The sequence below is a fragment of the Equus quagga genome, chromosome 4 (assembly GCF_021613505.1).
Source record: "Equus quagga isolate Etosha38 chromosome 4, UCLA_HA_Equagga_1.0, whole genome shotgun sequence".
NCBI classification, from domain to species: Eukaryota; Metazoa; Chordata; class Mammalia; order Perissodactyla; family Equidae; genus Equus; species Equus quagga.
Genome location: NC_060270.1, coordinates 48,036,839 through 48,060,541, shown reverse-complemented (window position 1 = coordinate 48,060,541; position 23,703 = coordinate 48,036,839). Strand labels below are relative to the sequence as shown.

The 23,703-nt window shown below is 43.8% G+C and overlaps 1 protein-coding gene across 2 annotated transcripts in view; it reads right to left on the bottom strand.

Moving 5' to 3' along the window:
* The window catches only part of PLD1 (phospholipase D1), a 198,217-nt gene extending 174,802 nt beyond the window's left edge, over positions 1 to 23,415 (bottom strand). For both annotated transcript variants that reach the window (XM_046657935.1, XM_046657939.1), the window contains exon 1: positions 23,363 to 23,415. The gene's annotated coding sequence lies outside the window, so the exon portion shown is untranslated. The remainder of the gene's footprint in view (positions 1 to 23,362) is intronic.
* Between the last annotated feature and the right edge of the window lie 288 nt (positions 23,416 to 23,703).

The following is a 23,703-nucleotide window of genomic DNA, read 5'->3' as shown; positions in this document are numbered from 1 at the left end:
TGAGAGTGGGGGTCCCACAGGAAATCCCATAGAAGAGAGAAAAACACACCTAGAAGATCTCCCAAGCAGTCTGAGATAGATAAGAGGCAAGGGGGAAGGAAATATTTGGAGTTAAGAGGATTCGAGGGAGTTCATTCCTGCAGCCTATTTTCTTGGAAAGAAAGATGCAAATTTATTTATTGAGAGAGGGGTGGAAGTTTATTTGCTGCCTACTGTGTGCCAGGCATTGTTCCAGGCTCTGTGAATACAAAAGAGAACAGACAAACCTCCTGCTCAGAGGAAGCTGACATTCTAAGTGAGGTCCTAACCAAGGCTGGGAAGGATCTATTTTAAATTGGGCCAATTAGCAAAGTCCAAGCTGTTTTGAGCTTCATTCTGAGGTCTAGGAACAGAAAAGGTAAGGTGGATTCAAATTTCAGTTGGTAGTTTTGCAATGAAAAACCAGGCTCACCCAATTATCATCCACAAATAAATATACACCAGAAGTCTGCAGTATTTATTAAGAAACTTAATTGCTGCTTGCATAAGGAACTACGTAAACAGAATTCTATAATTGGCACCTTTTTTTAGATCCTTCATTCACGCACACAGCAAATCTTTATTGGCACTATGTGCTAGACATGGTACTAGACAAAACAAAATATCTGCTCTCATGGGGTTTTCATTTTAACAGGGCAGGGGCTGCAACAAGTATATAACATGGAGCTCGGAAGAAACAGAAAGCAGAGCAAAGTGATGGAGGAGGGCAGGCTTCTATTGCATTTTATTTACTTTTTTGGGGGTGAGGATTGGCCCTGAGCTAACATCTGTTGCCAATCTTCCTCTATTTTTATATGTGGGACACTGCCACAGCATGGCTTGATGAGCGGTGCATAGGTCTGCGTCCAGGATCCGGGCCAGCAAACCCCATCCTGCTGAAGTGGAATGCTTAAACTTAACCACTATGCCACCGGGCTAGCCCCAACAGGGTTCTATTTTAGAGAGATGGTCAGGGAAGACCTCTCTGATAGGAGATATTTAAGTAAAGATCTGTAGGAAGTAAGGATGCAAACCACTCTGCAGTGGGAAACTTCAGTTCACAGCTCACTAACTGCATTGACATTCATTGCACTTACAACCTGTATCCACTTCTTATAAGAGCTAAGCAATTTCGCCCCGATCTGCTGTGAAACCAACCCCTAAGAAGACCCGAGTCGCTCATGGAATGTTCCTGTGTGTTCTCAAAACCGTCTCTACAGGTGTGGTCTCTGCCCTCCTGCAAATCCACAGTTATGGGACCCACACACACAGTGTCTGCTAGCTCCAGGGGCTTCACACCTCCTGAGCTTACAGTCAAGATGGCACCATGAAGTCCAACAGAATGACTTTAGCAATCTCTCACCTGACCACCTTTGCCAAGGTTTCTGAGAAAAGCTCATTAGACTTGGAACTGCCAGTGCCTGGCACTGAGTGTCGCGCAAAGTGAAGGGTCAATAAACACCTGCTGAAAGATGAGTGAAAGCCCCGATGTTGAATTATTCTCTGGGAATCATATACTTAAATTTGGTAGAAAATCCCATAATGAAGACCTTATGTGTATTCTCCTCACAAAATTAATACCAAACATTTGCAGTTCTGCCCTCACCAAAAGTCACCAATTTCTCTTTTCAAGTGAATTTAAATCAGACAACAGAACTGAGTTTTTCAAATTCTTCACTTATCTTAAAACATACATGTCTATGTTTAATATAAAAGAATATAGAAGTTCTGGAATTAGTGGTGATCAATGCACAACTTTGTGAATATACTAAAAATCACTGAATTATACACTCTAAAAAGATGAACTTTACGGGGTGTGAATTATATCTCAATAAAGCTGTTATTTAAAAAAAGAATATAGAGAATCACTTCAATAAAAGATTAATGAGCATCTGCGTTTCAGCAGTAAAAACAGATTTGCAATGCTACTAATTTTTACTTTAATTACAAAAGCTATTATTGGTTTTAATAAATAATGAAAGGGTCTATTTGTATCTTTGTACCCAGAAGACAAAAAAGGCACAAATGAGAAAAAATACATTGTACCATTAAAAAATTGGACATCTTACCATTCTTTTTAAAAACAAATTTTAAGTTCTGCTAGCTCTGATGGGTTCACAATGGTTGACAAGCCTCAAAGCTCTTTACTTGCTTAATGGAAACATCAAGAATAACACCTTAACTATGATAAAGAGAGAGATAAAACAAAGCAGAAAAAAAATCATTAAAATTTGCAATTACTACCAAGCTCTCATTTTAGCTACCAGTTGTAGCATCAGTCCACCTTCGGCTAGAATATCAGAAATGAAGAAACACAGATTTGTTTTTATCCTATGTCTCTGGGAGATAACTAAATAATAGCATACCATGGCTCTGGAACCAGTCAACTTGGCTAGGCTGAACTACACTCCCCAGAATTCCCTCTCTTGTATGTTTCCAGTGAGGGTTGGCTACAAGGGATATTCTCTCCTGGGAGTGAGAGTAAAGAAGGGAGGGAGCAGCCATCATGCAGCATACACACACCTTTCTCCAGTTATTCAATCAAATAGTAATCTAGTGCTGCTGTGAAGGGATTTTGCAAACATAATTAAGGTATCTAATCAGTTGACTTTAATTAGTCAATTATACCTAGTGGGACCCATGTAATCAGTTGAATGCCCTTTAAAAGAGGACTGAAACCTTCCCTGAATTCAGAGACTCCAAGCTTTAGCTCCTGCGCTTGGAGTTCCAGCCTGCTCCTGACAGTCTCTTCTTCAGTGCTTGAATTTCAAAACCTACGGATTTCAAGCATGCTTAGCCAGACCCATAACTGAGTAAGCTGCTTCCTTATAAAAAAAAATCCCTTAATCCGTATAGCCTACTAGCCCTACATCTATGGTAACCCTGACTGATTCATGTTGGAGCTGCTGATGAGAAGACGCTGAGGAAGACCTCTCGGCATAGAATCATCCAGAAAGACACTAAAGAATCTCACTCTTGCATGAGCTCTCTGCCAATCTCTTGCAATAGCGACCAGGAGAACAGAAGATTGTAGGGTAATTAATTTTTCAAAAAATGAGATTTATAATAATTGAGAGATAGGGAGTGAATTAAGCACAACGCCTGCAGCTAGGCGTGGCTATGTGCCTAAACTCTGGCTGATGAGATGGAAGTAGGAGAGAGGGAATTCTGAGAGAGATCCTTAAAAGGGAGATGGCCTGCCCTCCTTCCCTCTTCATTCTCTGCCTGTAACGTAAGGAAGATGTTTGGAGCTCCACATATCCTGGAGGTAGCCGACCGGAGAGCTGAGAGAGCCAGACGATTCCTGGAGCTCTCATGCCTGCCCCCAACTGCCGCCATCCAGACCACTTTTACATGAGAAATAAAGCCACTCTCTGGGTCTCTGATACTTATAGCTAAATACAATATTAACTCATATAAGGACTGTTTTCTCCAGTTTTCCTATCCCCTTAGCAGTAGACAAACACATTATAAAGAATAGCTATATTTAATTTCACTGCTCTGTACAGGGGGACACATTAAGTGTTTAAGAGGATTAGAGCAGAGAGTCACAGTGAAAGCCCATCTTTATTTCTCCATGCTTCTATGCTCTGGCAAAAGAATAAGAGAAAAGTTTTCACAATCTGCCATAAATGCCTTCACAAATCCGCTAACTTTAATTCCCATGGAATAGATTTCATATGGCGAGGCTGTAGTCACATCCAAATTCGCTTATTTGACAGATCTGTGCTGTAGAAAACTCACTCCACCATCTGTTTATTAGGTCCTGTCTTTTCACGTTGGAGTCCTCTGATTTCTCCCAAACCAACAACCCTGGAACATGTCTAGGGGATATTTTTTGCTACATGCAAACTACATGGTCATTCCACAGCCTAGAATTCAGTTCAGTAGCCCTGGGCTTTCTGGATGTGCGTGAAACGTAACCACCAAGAGTGGCACACACTTTGGGCAGTGACCTTGCCAGCTTGAGCTCTCCTGTGTCACTCTATCATGGTGAAAAACTGCCTGACACACCAGGCAGCTGACAACTGTGGGAGAAAAAAATATCAGGCCCGTGACCAAGGGGAAAATAAAGTGATTAAGATGGAAAACACAGCAAGAAACATCAAACAGGAAAAAGTTGACATTTCCCAAAACTTCAGCTTAAAGTAAATTTGTTTTCTCCTCGCACTGACTACAAAAGGCTGGATCAAAGCATTAACGTGGTACACAAGTGTCAGATGCCTTCCTGACCCTGGGTCGTTGATGACACTGCAGAATCTTTGACTCCTTTTTTCAGAGGGAAAAAGGGAGGCGAGGTGGAACATAATCATAACTCTGAATAGATAAACTTGAGAAGCTTAAGTATAAACCCAATGAGCCAAACTGTCCCAGTATGAGCCACACTTGTGCCTCAGCTCCTTTGTTTGTGCTATTTCCTTCCTTTCAGGGTTCCCTGCACCTTCCTCTCTGTCTAGTTCTTGGGCTCCTAACCCCTGACACCATCCTTCAAACACTGGTCCTTGGGGTTCTGAGCTCTAGCTGGTCTACCTGTCGACTCTGTCTTTCTACATCCTCATGGGGAGGAGGTGTCATAGACACTCATGGGTTCACCAGCTTACTACTCCCATTACCACCATTCCTTTCCTCCCTTTCTCCAGAATGCGCAGAACCCACTGAACTGTTTCACAGGCACCCATTTTATCAAGTTCAAAACTGAACATGATTAAACTTCTCTGCCTCATATCTCAATTCCATCCTTTTCCCTTTCCCACACCCAGTCACCCATGTGCCACCCTCCATATTCCACACCTCCGTTATTGGCCCCACCAGGTACCCAGGGGCCACTTCCACTCTTTTATCTACTCCACCTTATTTTTCTACTAAGAGTAGTGGGAGAGCAGACAACCCCAAAGTGAAATCCATGTTCTCGGAGTGCAGATGGATCGGGGGGCTCCTGGCCTTCAGGCATTCATGTGCACCAGCTGGTCTGCAGGAGGAGAAGGGGGCCTTCAGACAGAGAGACCTCTGTGACTTCCAGGAGCCAAACTAGGAGAAGGAAGAGGGGCTGTTCCCCTGCCCTGCTCCAGACTGGCCAAGGCTGCTGCACTGAGCAGCTGCAGGAAGAAATGGAGACGGCTGTCTTCCTCTTGCCTCTGTGAGTCACAAAAAAACAACCCCAACAACTTCAGGCTCCTGGACGCAAATTTCTGCGGGGCACATTCCAGTCTCCAACACCTTTCTAGAGCCAGATTTGCAAACTTGGGAATGCGAGGCCCTGCATGAAGCTTCCTTGGCACAGACCCCATTCTCCAGGAGGGCACCCGCGGGTGTGGGGCCTCATCCTCAAATCCCTTTGGTGCGTGGTCATCAACAAGGAAGCCAAAGCAGAAGACTGCAGAGGCCATGGGGCTGTGCAAGCACATGCAAGACTGCAGGAGTACCTGGGGGAGGTTTTTATTAAATGTCCTCCATGGCCACGTTTGAACACAAACCACCGGCATTTGCATCATCTCTGTTAACCTGACTTCCTGTGAGCCCTCATGCTGGCAGGGTCTGAAGGCACTTCCTAAGTCTGTCTGCTACTTTCCCCCCAAACTACAGCTCAGATTCTTTTTCCCTACACTCCCCTTCAAAACATTTCTACAGATTGCTACCAAAGTGAGCTCCTAAAAATATGACTCCAGCAGTGTGCTGGGCTGGCTCATCCCAGCTCCTAAGAACTGATGGGTAAATTTTCAGGAATTTTATGAATCAGTTGTTAAATGTATCACTTATTAAAAATTAAATTATATAAACTTACAATGAAATCAATTATATTAAGCCCAAGGTAATAAATACTCAAAATTTATCATTTCTTTATTACTTTAGTGCATTTTACTAATATCCATGCTTTTCAAGTTACTTAGGTCTATTTTACCTGCCTGTGGAAAGACTGTATAATGTTACACAATTGCACATCTCTTCCCAAACCCCTGTAACTTGAAATCAGCCATAATGGGAGACTGACACATGGAAATTGACAAACCCAACAAATCATAGCTTCATTTTGGTTTTGTTGGTTGTTTAGGCTTAAGAAAGTGATGTAGAAGATGTTAATAAAATGTGTGGCACCTGTAGTAGTTATGTCGCAAATAAAAACAAAAAGTTGAGGAAATACTCTTCTAGTCCCATCTACTTCATAAAGAAGATGCATAATGAACAAGTGAAGTTCTGGGATATGCCTTCACTGTTTCACTTTCATCTTACTCCATGCCGTAATAGAAAACATCAACTACCTTCTTTTGTCAGTTGTAATCATAGGTTGGCTATGGACACAAGAATTCAGCAAAAACCAACAGAAACCTGACAGAGTCAATTATAAGTCAATAAGACTTTACGACAAAGAGTATCGTCTATTTTATCATTATTTGTAAATAGTATAGTACACATCCCTTATATCAGTAAAATTTATTTTACGTATATATATATATATATATATATATACACACACACACACACACACATACACATTTATTTGGAGAGCTGGTGGTTAAACATTTACCAGCACATCACTGTATAAACCTGATTAGGTGGTTCCTTTGTTCAAAAACCCCTCAACAGCTCCCCGTACCGGCCACCTTTTAAGCACTCCTTCAAACCCTGTCAAACTCACCTGGTATTCCTGCCATTGCAATGGCAGCCGGTTCCATGAAGAATGCAGCCAGCTTCACACAAGTGCGACCTGACTGGGCATCTTTAGCCCATGCTCCTCTGATGCTGCTCCACGTGGCGCCCATGGCAACCTGCCTGGCAGTCAGACATGCCCATCTGAAAAGGTGGGGCTGCCTTTAATCAATGGGAGACGAGAAATATGGATAAAACGTCTCCCTTTTTTCTCCAGGGGAACTGTACTGAGACGCATGTCATAAGACTTCTCCTGACAAGATCCCTCAGAATCAAGCAATCAGTTGCCTACAGCAACAGCCAACTCAATAACGCCTCCTTCCCCGTGTGACTCTCCCTGGTCCTTCACTCCTGCTCCCTAATGGCATTCCCAGTTAAACTACCTGGCACAAGACTCTCCCACAGGACAGAGTCCAAGCTCCTTATCTTAGCAGAAACGGCCCTTGAAACTGGGCCTCTATCTCCCTCTCCTGCTTCAACTCCTAGCACGTCACACCCTGGTCACCAAGAACACACATACGCCTTCCCATCTCTGATGCTTTGCTCATGCTGTTCCCTCTGCTTGGAATGCTCCCCAAAAGGTTGCGGAGAGAGGTATAAAAATCCATAATTGACTATAACCACAACCTTACAAATAAGGAAATTGAGGCCCAGAGTAGAAAGGTCTGGCCCAAGGTTTCCAATGGCTAATTTAAGACAGAGTTGAACACTCTCCTACTTTATATGGGCTTCTGCTTCTGGTTCCTAAAGTGTCCTTGAAGATCTCTATTCTAGTCCAGAGGGTCTACTGAACTAAACGTTCCCTCTTTCTACCTCCCGAGATAGACAGATTTCCATTTCTCTTTAAACTATTACTTTTTATTGCCTCAGCTATTTTGTCTCTCCCCGAAGAACAGCTATTAATTGACTTTTACTCAATGACTCAATCTGATTCCTCAAACATTTGCAGGCCACTTTATACAAGCACTTATAATGAGTGCAGTGAGGAAGACAAAGTGAGTAAGACATATTCTTTACTTAGAAGGAGTTTATAATCCTGTGAGGAAGACAGACTTGCACACCAATATATCAACACGTGGTGCGATTATTACAATGGGGGGGAAAAGTCAAAGAGCTTTAAAATATCTGCTACACTTATTTAAATACATACATAGAATACATATCCGAGAAATGTTCACATGCATAGCATATAAAATGGAAGGAAGAGCAAGGTGACATACTAAGAAAACTATAAGCAAAACGAAGAAGAGCTGGAAAAGAAGGCTATTTACAGATGTAAATATTTCAGAACTAACGATTAACCCAGATCAATCAGTCAACAAATGTATGAGTGCCTGTTATAGATCAGCCCCTTACTTTTTGTACAAATATATTCTATAATATTTCAGACAAGCAACAGCCCTCAAAACATTGATTGCAATCATACAAAAAAGAGACCTTTAAGAAGATCTGGTCCAGTCCCCTCCTAAAAAAATCAAAGCCCCAAGAAGTTTGTCTTCTTACCCAATCTATTTCCCCTGAGGGAGCCAGCCACACTATTCTTTCCCAACCACTCAGACTTGAATCCTCGGTCTCCCTTGCCTTTTCCCTGTCCCTCATCTTCCGGAACCAATCAACTACCAAATCTGTGGCTTCTGCGCAGACCCATCACACAACTCTATCCCTCCCACTTCACGCTCTTCTCCAGCTCATCCCTGCTTGCGGATTAGGCTGCCCCAATAATTCCTAACTGGCTCTCCTGAAATCACTCTTTCTCTTCCCAAGCCATGCATCACAATGCCATCGTCGCCCTTCTGAAGCCTGGCTCTGATCCTGCTCTTCCACGGCTGCCGATATCCAAAAACCAAGAGCATGCTTACTTTAACTTTCCAGCTCTCTCATTCACAATTCCATCTGTTCCTGGCTGCTCCTTCCCCCACACCCACCCTCCCCTCCACCAACTAGACCACATCCCTACTCCCATACCATTCTGCACTCTCGCCCCCATCAGGAGACTGGGATGGTGCCATCCCCCAAAATGCCCTACCTGTCCAGGCGTTATCCACTTGTCAAGATCCCGAATAACCTCTCCCTCTTCCATTAGGGCTTCCCAGATCTCCGGTTGTTCATTAGTCTTTTGACCCACTTCTCCACACCCTCTTTCCCACTGCACATTACTTGTACTTATTTCACAGCATTTAATCTTTGAATTGTGGTTACTGATGTGTCAGCCAAACCACTAGATCAGTGGTTCTCAAATCATAGTCCCCAAACCAGCAGCATCAGCATCATCTGGGAACTTGTTAGAAACGCAAATTCTCCGCCCAGGCCTGACCTACTGAATCGGGAAGTCTAGGGTGAGGCCCAGCACTCCGTGTTCCGCTGAGCCCTCCAGGGGAGTCTGATGCTCACTGGAGCGTGAGAACCACTGTACTAGACGGTTAAGGTTAATTCATCTCAGCTTCAGAGGCAGGGCCTGAAACAGAGAAGAGTCCAAGGGGAATTTCCGGAAATAAAGTGCCCAGACTCACAGTGAGTTAATTGCAGAAACAAAACCAAAACTCACATTATCCTGAATATCTGACCAGAGTTCTTTCCAGCACATCCACAGTTTCTAATAGTGAATTTAGACCATTTAAATTCATGCATAAACACCTATGCGGAGTAGAAAATACACTTAAATTACCTACTAATGACAAATTGCACAATTAACAAGTCAGGTCATTTTCCATCTGTGACTTCAAAAAGATAAATTAGTTTAGTACCAAGAAGATTTACTTAGAGATGCCCTTTTTGTATGAAAGGAGAGACTCTACAGAAACTGAAGAATAATCAGCCACTGAATGTGTGTTCTTCAACACAGGATTCACTGTTAAAAAGTAAATTATGCCCACAGGGGCCGGCCCGGTAGCACGGCGGTTAAGTTCACACATTCCACTTCGGTGGCCCAGGGTTTGCCAGTTCGGATCCCGGGTACGGACATGGCACCACTTGTCAAGCCATGCTGTGGCAGGCGTCCCACATATAAAGTAGAGGAAGATGTGAGCTCAGGGCCAGTCTTCCTCAGCAAAATGGGGAGGATTGGTGGCAGATGTTAGCTTAAGGCTAATCTTCCTGAAAAAAAAAAAGGTAAATTATGCTCACAGAACAGGTTTAGAGTCAAACTCAGACAGTTGTCTTTTTAAAAACATATTATAAATACACTTAAATATATATATTATACTATGTATAATATATTATATAACATATATTATATTGTGTATAATAATGTAAGTGAGCAAGTGAGGCCATCTTGTTTTGTTAATTGGCCCCAGACCCTCCTCTGTGTGACTACTCACTGCTCTGCACGTAATTTTAAAAAATTCACATGCCCTCCTGATTTATGGCCCCCACTTATGTATGTATTCCACTGTAGCCTGATAAATTAAAACTTTGTTCTATGAGTTTCTAAGAACAGGCTGACCACAGGTGGGAAACACACCTACAAGGTATCTATCACAGCTGACAGAAGAATGGAACAATGTGATGCCTGCAGCCAGTCACACTCAGAGACCAACATCCCCGGACCCAGTCCTCACTCTCATTTACCCTACATAACTAACTGCCTCAAGATTCTGAAATCCTTGAACATGAGTTTTGGAGACATTAGTCCCCATCTTCCAATTAACTGGCTAATCGAATTAAACTTCCTTTCTCGATCTCTAACTCATGTTTAATTGGGTCAGATTGAGGTGAGCAGAGTGAGCCCATTGCTTGGTACCGATAACACAAATGTATATATACCCGCACACCCACCCCTAGGAGGGTATTCTAATTATCTGACGTACTGTTAATGGTGTAAAGTATTATACAAACTGTAAAAAAATAAATATCTATATTTACCTAGGAGGATATTTTAATTATCTAACGTGGTGTTACTAGTGATTGTTTAAAGCAGGTGAGACTATGGATATTTTACCATTTATTCTTTTTACTTGTCTATATTTTCTAATTTTTCTATAGTGAGCAGTGGTGCTTTTTAAAAAGAAAAAGCAATAAAAGAAATTTCATTTTAATTTTAAAAAACTCATACCATATTGTGTATGTCTTTCTTTTGAATGCATTTTTTTTTAAGTAAGCAGCTTTTGACCAAAAGATATGCAAATATCTTAACAATGTGAAAAAAAGCTGGCATGTACTGATGTGAATTAGTTTTTAAATTTCTCACTTATTTATTTTGGGCCTCCTATTTAAAATTGACTGAAGGTGGCTAAACTCTTTGAGGGTTTATTCTTTTTCTCTCAATCTTTAGAATCTTTTAGAGGCTTATGACTCTGTAAGCGCCATTCATCCTTATTAAGTTTCATGATGGCTGTCATATGAGAATAATTTTAAAACTCATTTTCCACTTTTTCATGTCTCATTTGTAAAACCATACATACAATGTAAGCATCACTGATCCTTAAAATGTGAATCCTAAAGAAACTTTAAAGGGAAGGAAAAAGTTCTCAGGCCACCGCATCCAGGTAACACTCGCCCAGACTTCAGTAAGATTGTCCTATTGGATAATCAGCAATGGTAGGAAAGTGTTTTGGACAAGATCAAATTAGACTGATTAAAATGCTGTGGGATGCAACATAGAGCTAAATGGTAAGGGTGTGAATTACGACCACTTAAACATCCTCTACTAACGTAATTCTAAACCCATTTTTGCAGCATTAAGCAATGAATTTACACTTTGAAGAAAACCAAGCCTCTGTTTTGGAAAACAATGTCTCCAGGCCCACCTTCCGAGCAGAAGAGGCTCCACGGTGGCTGCTGATACCAGAGGCTAATTCAGGGACAAAGATCCTCAGCTGAGGGGTCACCATCCTCTGCCCCCGAGCTGTGATACCCCTCTTGATCCACACCAGCTCTGGGGGCTGTGGTGAGCAGGACCCCAAGGCCAAAGAAGCCCAGGCCTTATCTGAAGCAATGCCTCTCCCTCCCTGCCCCAGACCCAGCTTGGTTTGTGCGCCATGACAAAAGAGAAATTCTAGTCATCATTTGTGGTCAGTCCTGCTCACCGAACATAAGCTTATTTTCAATTATGGACAAATTTCACAGCCTCCCTGAGTCGTTGGCCCTAGGAAATCAGAGTGTAGAGAAGCTTTTACTGTATAGAAGTCATCAGATGAAGGACCTATAGCTTAGTGAATAAACAAAGAAATGGAGAAAAAAATCCTGGGTGGAATCAGGAGACCATCAAGGTGGGCATTGGTTTGATGAGAAAGAATGAGTATTGAATGTTTGCTCTGGTTGTGTTAAAATAATTCTAATTCTAGCCAATTAAGTGAAGAGCTTATCCCTCATGCTTAACTTGTGCAATTACCACGAAATACAATAACGACTTCTCAACACGTTCTAATTAACACTGTTACCCTTTATTTAATTGCAACAGTAAACTCTTCAGACCTGTCTAGCCACATCCCAAGTTCCAGCCCTGGGCATATTACCTGATCCTCCTGTGAGCTAACCACAGAGCTCAGTTTACTTGACCACTTAGGAAGTCAGCCATGCTAGGATGGGCCTCGAATTCCTTACAGGAGGACTGAGTCCTTAATGGGGCATCCTATTATTAGGGCTGCGTGAGTAACCCATTGCATACTAAACCACTAACCAACACCTGATTCAGAAGCGTCTTTCCAGCCCAATTAGCCAGGTCATCTGGTCTTCAAGTATAACTGTCTGCCCACAACTTCAATAAAAAAAGAGGGATGTGCCCGCAGCTAAAACTAGTCTCTGAAGTACTTGTGTGTGTGTGAACTGGCACAGAAACAAGAACACCTAAGAGCACTAGATTTTAGAACAAAATAACTAACGAAATACAAAAGAAAATCAACAACATTAAGAGAAGTAAAGAAATGAAATATCTTTAGGGTGTTTTCCCTCTATTTTAAGCCAGATTAATAAGTATGTTAGGATCAATTAGATAGTAGACTTTTAGATGTTTTTTTTTTAGAAAGGTGGAATATAAGTTTACATACAGTTTATTTAATTGTATTCTTTTTTCTTTTTTTTTTTTTTTTGCTGAGGGAGATTCGCCCTGAGCTAACATCTGCTGCCAATCTTCCTCTATTTTGTGTGTGAGCCACCACCACAGCATGGCCACTGACAGAGGAAGGGTGTAGGTCCACACCCAGGAACCAAACCCAGGCCACTGAAGTGGAGCACACCAAATTTAACCACTGGACCACTGGGGCTGGCCCTAATTATATTCTTTAGTGGAGAAAAAAATTGCACAGAGGAGATTCATTTTAGAAAACAGATAGCATGGACAACTGATGTGAGGGTTCCTGTGACAAGCCTACCTTTCTTCCAGCAATAAGAATAAGAAGAGCACAGTGAGTAGCATTTTCAAAGTTTCTATTGTATTTAAGGAAAATTTGAAGAAAAAAAGAGAAGGCCCAAAATTATTCTTAAACCTTGTATGTTATTACACTTCCTATGGAGCTGTGGGAAGACAGATGACTATGAATCTCTCTACAGGTGAGCGGGGCAATAATTCAAAGTACTGAATGCAAACTCAGGATACAATAGGGAAAAAATGCCTTTTGGTCTCTGCCACTCCAAAAACAATTTAAATGCTTACATTTTAACTTGATTTCTGCAATAAATAAAGAAAAACATAATTAAATACTAACTGGTAATTTGCTTTTAACTGCCCCCACAGAATAATAAATAGGATGTTTAAAGGAAAAAAGAGAAAAAAGGAGGAAAGATTAAAAATATATACGAACAATAGTTTTCTAACACTTTTAAACAACAGAATTTTCTGTTCAAATAAAGTCTTTAAAAAGCCAAATGTAAGTAAATAACATGGTGTTGGATTATAACCCAAAGTATAAGATAAATATCCATGAGGCCACACTGATATAAATAAATAACTGAATAAATAAATAAATGGGGATGAAAAACCAAATCTCCCACGCAGAAGATTTCCAAATAATTTATACAGCTAACATCCTTCTCAGGAGGTAACTCCCCAGTGAGACAGCAGGGGCTGTGGCATGTGACTTCCCGCCAAAGAGTACAGTATTGAGAGGGGGAGAAAGAGTAACTTTACAGCGGAGAAGCGTCACAAACACCACCTCAGCTAGGTGGTCAAAGTCAACATCAACAGTGATAAGCCATGTTGATGGTACATGAGTATCCTTAATATAACGCGATGAGATTCTACTTTATCTCTTTACCTACTTTATCATCATAAAAGTTCTAACTGAGCACCATTCTATGAAATACCCAACCAACACCCCTTTAAACAGTCAAAGTCATCAAAAACTTGGAAAGCCTGAGAAACTATTATAGCAGCTTTGCTGTAAATCTAAAACAAACAGTTTATTTTTAAAAAGGCAAATATACAAAATCATGGCTTTTTAATGAGGTGCTCTTGTTGAAAGTGAAGGTTAGAGAAACTCCAGAACTCTACTCTCTACATCCCTGGCCCCAGCCCCTGCTCCAATCCTGAAACACAGAGCAGTTTGAAAATCACCATCAAAAGAAACTGGAGCATGTCATCATTACAAAATACCAGCCATTTCAGGTAGCTGGGCGGGACTCGACTGCACAATTCAGTCCTACCTTCAGCCGACTGCGCTAGGCCAGAAGCTCTAAGACGTGGCCAGAACCCCATTGTAGCCTCGATAACACATGCTGAGTGCTCTGTTGGCACCAAAAGACTCTGCCTGATAAATTCTCCAACACCAGCATGAGCACGGACCGTCGCAGACAGAGGGGGATAGCTTTTACTGCCAAACCTATTGGCCTTTCTGGCAACAGATCTGCAAAAATTACTTCACCATCAGTCAAGGCTATTCTGTGTCCTCCAGTGAGATCACACAGGACGGACAGCTCCCGCATGCCTTTCTGGCCGCCTGGTGCCTTACAGAGTGATGCACACCCCCGAGCCCCCATCACTCCGCCAAAAACCACCCCGGGTACAATTCAAAAGAGAGAAAACAAGAGTTTCCCAAAATCCATTAGGTTTATTTTACATTACTTTCATGTTTAATTGATCCATCCTATCAGAGATTATTCACCCACAGGATGAATAGGGGCAGCTGAATCAACTCCTTATGAGCTCTCTGAAAATGAGAGGTGATATTCACATAGAAAGCTACAGATTTTATTTCCTATGGTCAAGAGCAGCCCTTGTTCCAAATGGCAGTAATATCCCAGCAATGAATCACCGTCATGAACATGGTAATGTGTGTAGGGTCAGGAAAGAATGATTAGGGACAAGATGAGTCACTCGAGAACCCAGGGTTCACAGGAACGTCATAAACTTATAGAGCAATTCAGAGAGGCGTTCACCTAACAAGTAACCAGGGAGCACCTACCACGTGCCAGGCTAGTCCTTGCTCTCAAGGAGCTTACATTCTTATGTAGAAAACTCAGTCTTCAAGAAAACAAGACATGAAGACAGCGATGAGTGCTGGGATGAAAATAACCCACAGTAAAGGCTAGGACGGATGAGACTGTGGGCACAGCAATGCAGACTGAGCTGGGAGGCAGCCTGCTAGTTAGGGAAAGTCTTTCCAGGAAGGTGATATTTGATTGAACTTTGCGTCACTGACCAAAATGTCAAAAAGATGCAAGTCATGCAAAGACTTAGGAGAAGGGTGTTCCAGACAGAGGGAACAATGCAAAGGACCTAAAATGGAACCAAGCTTGGTGTCTTCTAGAAACAGAATCCTCCTGACAATCCCCAGAGATGAGCGACTGTAGTCAGAGGGGTGCAACCTGAGGCTAACGTGGAAATAAACCCAGCACACCTGACTCCCATGTTAGTCTCCAAGCACCACATAGAGCTGTCTCCTTAGGTACGAGTCTAGGTGCCAAGAGAACCGAGCTCGGGAACCAGGCCCCGCTACGAGGAACAGGTTCCCGGGCAAAGAGCCCCACCTCTGAATGCTAAGTTTCACAGGATGAGAATTCGCGGCCAAACATAAAAATCAAGGCTCCATGCAATGTGTCCAGGGCCCAGCAGCCCAACTGACCTGACACTAAACAGGGCACACAAGGCATCAGGGCTGGGCAGCAAGGGGCCAAGGGAGGGACCAGCAGGTGCATGAGACGATCATCAAAATCCCAAGGGAACTTACAAAAAAATACATTGAGTACCCCCTACCCCAAGAATCCCAATTGAGTAGGCATGTGACAGAACCTGGGAATCTGAATTTAAATAAGTTTCAGGTGAGTTTGTTCAGTCAGCCCTCAGAATTACTGTGGTTAGGGGGAGAGGGCAAGCTCTTTGGGGCAGGGGGAGCTAGAGTCAGGAGAATCCTATCTCTATAAAAGAATAGACTCAAGGGTTAAATTGAATGCAGTGGAGATCTAAAATGTTTGGAACCAATCATAACTGCACCAGCTAATAGGAAAAGACAGATAGGGACACTGCAATTGTGTTTCTTTCCCTTCAACCACATCTCCAAATTCAGAACCACTGTGACAGCTGAAAGAAAAGAGCTGGGCAAATCTCGTTGGTGACAGTGAGAAATAAGGAGCAAGTGAAGAAGCTCTGATGTCCCATTGGGGTAAAGGCATTGGTGCGCTGACAAGTGCTTATCAAGCAGCTGGGGGCAGGGGAGAAGCCCTAACTAGAGTGTTTGCCAATTTCCGTGGTGTAAATATCCCCACCATGGCTGATTTCAAACTCCCGGCACGTCACTGAAGATGCAGTTGGACAAAAGATGTGCTGTAGCTATAGCATTTTTTTTTTTAAGATTTTTTTTTTTCCTTTTTCTCCCAAAGCCCCCCAGTATATAGTTGTATATTCTTCGTTGTGGGTCCTTCTGGTTGTGGCATGTGGGACGCTGCCTCAGTGTGGTTTGATGAGCAGTGCCATGTCCGCGCCCAGGATTCGAACCAATGAAACACTGGGCCGCCTGCAGCGGAGCGTGCGAACTTAACCACTCGGCCATGGGGCCAGCCCCGTAGCTATAGTATTTTTATCATACAGAAACAACAGATGTAAATAACTTCAGGAGCACAGATAGCAGTAAATTTAGTAAAATAATTAGCGAGTGATGACTGGTGGTATTTATGACCTTTGTTTTTGACATAATTTGTTTAATGTGAGCTTAAAACCTAAACTTTTAGATAACTTAAGTTTTCATAATGGTGTGTTTAACAATCAGCTCACGAAATTCCTGATCTTTTACAAATCAGCTCACAGTCTGCGTCAGTTCCAGCACCCCGCTGGCAAGAGCTGAACAGTCCACTGGCTCGCCTCGCCTCTCCCCTTTCTACGCCTTAGTCTTCTCTTCCCTACAGTAAGGGTATACATTTTCTTTCTGTGACCACAGTTTTTTTTTTTAGTGTGAAAACTGTTGGTCTAGGTTATTGACGAATAGTCTACACTTCCACCCACGGTTGGTGTGGACATGCATTATCCACACCCCTACGGAGCTGGTAGCGCCAGTGATGCCTTCCTCCCGTTTAACGTGAAGCTAAAGAATGTGATGGGGGCTGTTTTCCCAGCACAGCATGAGCTAGTTCAGTCTTACCTTGAGAACACACTCTGTTCTTCTGAATTCTAGATACATTTTTAAAATACACCTCTATACATACCCTCATTGGCAAACAGCAGTGAATCATGCTTCTCCTACAAGTTCCATAGCTCGGGGGTTAGAGCAGTGGTCTTGTAAACGAATCATGCCTCTCCTATAAAATGACATGCTATGCTGGTGAACTAAGAAAAATCAAATTTCCTAGCTAACGTCAAAACACACACCCTAAAAGTGTAATTACCAAAGGCATATAGTTCATTCTCTATGGTTGTAACCAACCTTGTTGCCACAAGTCTTCCCTCTGCTTCCCATCACTGGGGTCTCGTGGAATCCCATTCTCACTCAAGAATTCCTCCCAAGCAAAGTTCATCTCTCTGTCCTCCATACTCCCAAAGGGCCACGTCTCCACGTCTACTCTAGCAGCAGTTCCAGTTTGCTAGGTTATTTACGGGTGTCGCTCCTGCCGGCTTTGGGGTGGAGAGAGGAGGGCAAGGTGTAAAAGAGGGGAGCCTAACATTTATGGCATCATTTTTGTTCCGGGCTCTATGCTAAACACTTTGCGGCATTGTTTCCCGCAGTCCCGCAACAATTCTGGGAGATAGGCACTATTTTTATCCTCATTTTACAAATGGAAAAACCAAGGCATAGAAGGACTTTTAAGTTACTTGTCTCAGGCCACATGGTGCTAGAGTCCTCAGGATCTGAATCCAAGCTCTCTGGCTCCTAGGCCGAGGCCTGGAGTCATTATTCCCCTCAGTGAGGACCTTGTGGGGCCCAGCTGTGCCCTACAAGCCTCACACATACTGCCCCATCGCCCTGCATTTCCAGGCACGACAGTGGCAGCGTGGGGCTGGGATTCAGGTGAGGTGACGGTTGGGGTCAGTCTTTGCTCCAAATGCCTAGAGCACTGAAATATTCACCATCTATAATATCCCAACGGGTGGGTTTTGCCCTTAGGGTAATGGGATTCTGGCTGGATTTCCCCTCCCCCTTTTTTGCTTTTAAATCTTTTTGACGTCACAATCATGTTAGTACCAAAAATATACTGCATCCTCAAATCCTAGACCCTTACCTTAGCTAATATGTTTTTATTCCAAAGTGGGATAATGGTAAGATGTAAAAAACAATACCTAAAATTCATCTTCTATTTATTTTTTTTTCTACTCTTAGCTCCTTTATTCAAATTTCCCACTTTTGGTTCTGCATAGTCATACCACCACTCCCTCATGCCTCTGGAATTGTTTTCCTGCTCCCAGCCATGGAACCCCCCCACCCCTCCCAATCCATTGCTAGCTCCCCAGTCTCCTGATTTCAAAGGACTCCTCCACCAGAACTTGGGTGGCGAATACTGCAACAAAGGCCATTGAAATGAGTACAGCTGCCAACCGCAATGCCACAGACTGTCCACTCCGCATCCACGAATTTATTTGTAAGAATAGTTAAGCAGCACAGAGGAGCAAATAAATAAGTAAAATATTAACATAAAGCCTTCTTTTCTGCAAATATCTATATATTTTGAATAAAATTAATTACATCATCTTCCTTCATCCATGAAAAGCATCCTTTCATTCAGCTCACACCTATGGTACACTACAATGGACACTGGAGACACGAAAATGACAAAAACACAGTCTGTGACCTCAAGGACCATACCCTCTCGAAGGGAAGACAGATGATAAAATAATTGTAAACCTGGAGATTCTAACATCACGCTATCTATAAAAGCCATCATATGAAGGTGGTATAAATGAAAACAGACTAGGTTGGTATGAAGATCCCAGGCAGGCGCTAAGAGCTCCCTGGTATCTCCTTGTCCCTAAGCTTTGTTGATTAGCAATGGTTTTAAGCAACGCTAAGATCACTTCAAGATAAACCAAAGGAAAGATAATTTTCAACTGCATTTGGCATTTCAAAGGGCAATAAGAGGCAACCCGCTGAAACTCAGCCCTGTATGAAGAACTGACAAAGCTTTTAGCACCCTGTCCTTCTATGGGTCCTCTTCTATTTCCTCCTCTCTCTGCATTTGCTTCTCCCTCCCTTCCCACCGCTGTCCTTTTCCCATGTTTATTCCTTAGTCTCCTTCATCCAAATGTACTGTCTATAAAAGCCCACTTTGAAAACAATCATTCTTGAATACTGAACTTTGATTTCCCTGTTCTTTTTTTTTTGGTGAGGAAAATTGGCCCTGAGCTAACATCTGTTGCCAATCTTCCTCCTTTTGCTTAAAGAAGATTGTCACTGAGCTAACATCTATGCCAATCTTCCTCTATTTCGTATGTTGGATGCTATCTCAGCATGGCTTGATGAGCAGTGCGTAGGTCCGTGCCCAGGATCCGAACCCATGAACCCTGGGCCGCTGAAGTGGGGTGTGCGAACTTAACCACTACACCACCAGGCCGGCCCCCTGATTTTCCTGTTCTTAATATAAAGTTTGCCAGTTTATGCCCTTAGAAGTTTCTTTCTCTCTCTCAACAAAAGAATCGACTAAATAAAGTTATTTTTATTTCCATGTTGCTCTTGGCTGATTTTCTTTTGTGCGTCAGAAGCTTTCAAAAGGTTCCTAACTCTAGATCCAAAAAGCTCAAAAAATGATTGAGTACAGAATAAAATATTCCCCTCATCCAGAGGGGAGCCCAGGGTCACAGGCAGTACCAGCAACTGGGGACGGAATCTGGGATTCTGGAGCCCTAAGCAGCAAGACCTTCCATGGCCCCACTCAGCCACAAGCTTCTGCTCTGTCCACCTTTGACATAACCCCGGCCTTTACTTAGCAGACTGGCTCCAGGATGGTCATAACGATTATTAAAATAGGGAAGCGTTTCCCCTCCGACTGGCTAATACTGCCCCCGCAAATACACAGCCCAGCCTCCCCATACCCTCCCAGGGTCCCAACCTCCTCACAATCAAGAGGTACAACTTGGCCCAGTAGATGCTCTCCAGGACCCTGTCCCACGGCTCCCAGCCTGGGACATAACCACACTCCACCTTAATTTCCTCTTCTAAAAATAAGGGAGTTGAACTGACGTCTGAGTTGCACTCTAATTCCAATTACGCCAAATCATTTATCCCTAAGGACAAGGACAAGATAAGAGTATAACAACGTGCAAAAAGTTCATGTGTTAGGAGGGTGGAATTTCAGGTTATATTTTTCTGGAGAGTGAGCAATACCAAACCTCTGGGCTCAGGCTGCCTGGGATGGAACCCCAGCTCTGTCACGTGCTAGCTGTATGCTCTTGGCGTGCCTCAAATTCCCGCATCTATAAAATGAGGATGAGACAATTCCCTACTTCACAGGGCCCTTTTGAGGATTAAATAAGTTCATATTTGCAAAATGCTTAGAATAATGCCTGGCGCACAGAAAGCGCCATGTAAGCGTTGATTAAATAAATAAACCATTTTATTCTGTCGCTGTGATGTTTGTTCAATAAGTCCAAAAATTAAGAAAGTTTCACAACAGAAAGAAAAAAAACCTGTGACACTGTGAAACGCTTATATAACATACACTGTTGTTTAATAACCCAGCACAAAAACATCTGGGGTCCAGATTTTACACTGCACTGTGAATTTAGAAAAACTAAGACATTGGAATGCCTTCCCATTGTAGTATAAGACATCATTTGTACAATTCCCTTTTTCTTTTCTTTCCTTTTTTTTTGCTGAGGAAGATTCACCCTGAGCTAACATCCATTACCAATCTTCCTCTTTTTTCTTTTTCAATGTGGGCTGCTGCCACAGCATGGCTGCTAACAGACAAGTGGTGTAGGTCCATGCCGGGGATCTGAATCTGGGTCACTGAAGCAGAGCCTACCAAACTTAACCACTAGGCCACCAGGCCTGGCCTATGATTCCTTTTCTAATCAGAAAAATCACAGGCTTATGAGAAATTCAGGTTACCAGTTTCTCACTTTAACCCTGTAACAACATTCAACCACACCCTGAAGGAGAATACATTTTATTTTGTGGTGCTAAGACTTCAAAGATTGTAAACATAAAACCAGGCCTTGCACAGCTACCCTTGTCTCACGAACACAATGACTCATGCTAACTGCGAGTTTAAAGGGCCATATCCTATGTGTTGGCGCCTCCATCATCAATCTTTAGTAAACACCTGGAGTGGAGAGGAAATTGCTACACCCAGCAGCTAGTTGGATCAAAACTGCTCTTAGTTACTAAAAAGCTGCCATAACCTGAGCCCAAGCATAATTTAGATGGGTGCTACCCCTCTGCTAAAGGAGACAGAACTACTGGAATTTTCTGTTAGATATTAAGGAGAGGGAATTATCAACACCTCCCTTATCTGTCTTTCCCTCTTGATACCTAAACCTCACAATGTCTTTATATACAAATGTAAACAGCTCACAAGCTGATCCTCAGATGTTAATGTATTAGACCTTTCCTGATAGAGATCAGATTTACAGCCTGGCTGTGGCTTTTCACCCTTCTTTAAAAGTACACTTCTCTAAAGCTATGAGAAGGAACTCAAACCCTGCTTCGTGAGGAAACTAAAGCCTGCAACATAATCATTATCACTGAAATGTTATTAAAACCCTCTGAGAAAGATGAAAAGAGTCTTGAGGAGGAATGGTGGTGATGGAAGCACAACAATGTGAAAGGACTTAATGCCACTGAGCTGTATGCTTAAAAATGGATAAGACGGGAAATTTTGGCTGCATTTTACCACAATAAAGATAAAATAAAGTAACTTTAAAAAACTCTGTAAGAGTTCAAGGTAAATGATTTTTTAACAAATAATTTTTAATTAAGAAACACACACTTTGGAATCAGACGACTTCCAAGAAGCAGGGTCCCCCACCACCTAGTTATAAATAAATCAATAAACCTAAGTGAGCCTTATACAGCACTTATCACCATGGTTCATAAATATTCTGACACCCGGGACATACATGGTAAAGACACATCTTCCTCAAAGCCTTAACTACTCACACTTTTTATACGGATCGTAAGTTACACTGGATCCTGAGAAGACAGACTAGGAACTCATATAATTAGTTAAAAGGTCCCCAAACAACGTTTAAAGGCTGTGTATAAATTCAAGCTAAAAGCTTGTGTACAAATTCACTTGTATGTATGTCACAGAACATTTAATACGGAAAGAGATCCTTACCCAAAGAAACAGTGTGTAAACGTGGTGTCTGTTAACAGTTTAAGCTGTAGATTCTATTCACCTTTTACACTTTCATTGTACCACCAATAATTAGCCCATTTAACACAACACAGAGGCCTCTGGGTACCTAGTCTCCCAGAGGCCCTCGGAAGGCCCACAAAGGGTCTTCTAAACCGAAATTAGCAGGCCTGGCAGATAAAGTTGACGGGGAAAGACCCAAGGATGGCCAAACGCAGAAGCCCTGTGGACCTTAAGAATCTACTTGCATTTAGTACTTCCCCGAGGAAGTCACGAAGGCAATAACCCGAGACTAGGAGAAGGAGCAAACAGGCGTGGCGTCATTCTGGACTGCGTCCACGGGCTGTTCTGAAGGGCGTCACCAAATCCTACAGAAGGCTTGGAGCACCGCGCTCCTGGATCTGACACCGAGGTCCCAAATATTTTGAGCTGGAGCGAGAAAAACAAGCCCCTTCACACACGCCCTGCTCCTGGCCCCCGTGCCCCTTGCCCCGCCTCGGAGTCATCACCTCGTGGGCGCCACAGCGAGCAGCTGTGTGGCCACACGCCCAGGACGCTGCATCTGGCCAGCTGGGCTCTAAGCCTCGGAACGCAGCACTTCCTGGTTGGTCCGGGATGCTGGTGCCATCGCGCCCGCCATCCCTGTCATCCCACAGCGCCCGCGAACTCCAGGCGCGCGAAATGACCCGGGGGCACCAGACGCGCTACACCGGGGACCCCACGGCGGGGTGGGCGGCTCATCCTGCAGAGGACGCCTCCAACCTCGGCCTGGAGCCGGTGCGGCTCAACGCTCCTGGCAGCCGCTGGCCTGGCAGAAGTGCGCGCCGAAGTTAGCGTGGACTCTGCAGGAATGGGGCCCGAAGGCGCGCACCGGGGACCTCGACTGCCCCAGGGCGCTGGCGCCCACCGCCCACGCTTCTGCCAAAGTTGCGTCCCCGTTGGGCGGGGAGCGGCCAGCTGCCCCGGGTCGGCCGGCGTGGGGAGGACGGAGGCCGAGGGCAGCGGAAACCGGCTCCGGCGGGCGCCTGGGGCGCAGCGCGGCTCCTACCTGTAGGGCGACGGCGGCCGCGGGCACCTGCGCGCTGGCGGCGGCTGCTCGGGCTCGGGCGCAGCTGGCACAGCTGGCGCGGGAGGAGGGGAGGAGGGGAGAAGGGGAGGAGGGAGGGCCGGAGGGGCAGCGCGCCGTGCCGCCGCCCGGAACTCGGCGCCCGGATTCGCCCTGGCGGGGCAGGGGAGGGGCGAGGCGGGGCCAGGGCCGGGGCATCGCGGCGCGGGCAGGCGGCCCCGCGGGACAGCAGGGCTCCGGCGGCCGGGCCTGTCTCCTGGTTCCCGTTTCTTATTGTCCCTTGTCCCAAGTTTCATAACTCAACCGCATCAACCTAGGGAATG